This window comes from Equus asinus, chromosome 20, assembly GCF_041296235.1.
Source record: "Equus asinus isolate D_3611 breed Donkey chromosome 20, EquAss-T2T_v2, whole genome shotgun sequence".
In the NCBI taxonomy this organism is placed as follows: domain Eukaryota; kingdom Metazoa; phylum Chordata; class Mammalia; order Perissodactyla; family Equidae; genus Equus; species Equus asinus.
Window position 1 is genome coordinate 87,408,897 of NC_091809.1, and position 2,217 is coordinate 87,411,113.

General features: G+C 37.2%; 1 pseudogene; it reads left to right on the forward strand.

Annotated features, from left to right (window-relative positions):
• The first annotated feature begins 910 nt into the window (after positions 1-910).
• Positions 911-1,848, forward strand: LOC106830358 (olfactory receptor 52E1-like; annotated as a pseudogene).
• The last annotated feature ends 369 nt before the right edge of the window (positions 1,849-2,217 follow it).

The following is a 2,217-nucleotide window of genomic DNA, read 5'->3' on the forward strand; positions in this document are numbered from 1 at the left end:
CAGCAGTTGAAGCCAATCAGAAATTTAAAGTCACACATTTTTGTCACATCATGTGAAATAGAAAAAAATGCTAATGGTGCATAGATCATAGATTTACTTTATTTTATTGCAGCTTGGCACTATTTCATTATTACTGTTTTCCTCTTTCTATACAAGTCTTAAAAATAGCTCCTGCCACATCTTCATGAAATATTCCACATAAAATATTCAAATGTAAGTTCTTTACACGGTAACTAAAGTCAACATTTGATTGCTACTCCTGCTAACCAGACTTCTTACAATTTCTTCATTATCTCTTCTGCTGTTTTCAACAATCAATTGTAAAAATCTAATGGAGAGGCCATCTCAACCATATCAATTATATGCACCATGAGTCTGGATTTCCTGCATTTAATACAGTCTACCCTAATGCAATGATGCTTTTCTGATGAAAGAGATATAGGACTTGATTTAGTGGCTTCCTTCACTAGGTTTGGTACTTTTAAGAGAGTTTTGTGCAAATTCTACCTCCATGAAATGTAGATGTTATTATTATTTTAATTCCCAAGCTATAATAGAACTTCCTTAAGAAAAGTAACAATGTGTGATTTATCTCTGCATACCAAATATCTAGACATATGCCTGATATTTTATTGGTCTTTGATAAAAGTTTATTTAATTATATAATAGAAATGAATGAAATAAATGTAATAAATCTGATTAGCTTGATTGAAATTAAAACAAATAAGTACTTCAGATTTCAAAAAAGTCATGCCCTTATGTCGTGATGGACTTGGTGGTTAGAAAAGATTAAATATATTTTTCTATAATTCTCTAGAATTTAATAACATTGGACAAGAAGACCTGGAGCCTCTCACTGAATGAGACATCTAGTCTATGATACGTGTAGCTGTGAAAGTGCCACAGAAGCATGGTCCCTCCTAATGACACAGAATTCCGTCCCTACTGTTTTCTCCTCCTGGGAATTCCAGGGCTAGAAGATGTGCATATGTGGATTGGCTTTCCATTTTGTGTTGTATATTTGACTGCCCTATTGGGAAATATTACAATTCTTTTTGTGATTCAGATTGAACATAGTCTCCATCATCCCATGTTCTACTTCCTGGCCATTCTGTCTCTATTGACTTGGGCCTGTCCACATCCACCATTCCTAAGATGCTTGCCATCTTCTGGTTCAACCTGAGAGAAATCACTTTTGAGGGCTGCCTCATCCAGATGTTCTTCATCCGCCTATGCACTGGCATGGAGTCGGCTGTGCTCGTGGCCATGGCCTATGATCGCTTTGTCGCTATCTGTAACCCTCTTCACTACACATTGGTGCTGACAAACAAGGTGGTATCAATTATAGCATTGATCATCCTCCTGAGACCCTTGGCCATTGCGATCCCCTTTGTTCTGCTCATGCTCAGGTTATCCTTCTGTGGACACCACATCATCCCCCACACATATTGTGAGCACATGGGCATTGCCCGCCTGTCCTGTGCCAGCATAAAGGTCAACATCATCTATGGATTATGTGCCATTTCTATCCTGGTGTTTGACATCATAGCCATCATCATCTCCTATGTCCAGATCCTCCATGCAGTCTTCCACCTACCTTCCAAGGATGCCCGACTGAAGGCACTCAGCACTTGTGGCTCCCCTGTCTGTGTCATGTTGGCTTTCTATACTCCAGCATTTTTCTCCTTCATGACCCACCACTTTGGCCAAAATGTGCCTCAATACATCCATATTCTTCTTGCCAACTTTTATGTTGTCATCCCACCTGCTCTCAACCCTGTTATTTATGGGGTGAGAACTAAGCAGATAAGAGAAAGGATAATTAGAACTTTCAAGAATAAACTATGAAATTTCGTCTTCAGAGATCAAGAGACTTGAGTTGGAGAAAATGGAACTTATTCCTTACTCTCAAGATTGCAGCAATGATGTCTGGCGATATGATATCCTACGTGATGATTTATAAAGACTTTCCTCCATCTTAGAAAAAATAAGCCAAGAGGAACAATAATAAATATTTAATATGAGCATAGTTCCAATCACAAATCACAAATGTCAGCAATTATATGATAAATGAAATAACATTTGCAGGAATAAGCACAATAAGTTGATAAAAATTGACTGACATCGAAATAACAACAAAAAATAGATACATATTATGAGACAGGCACAGTTTTTCATAACTTTCTAAGTATTTTCTCTTTAAATTCTTATAACTAC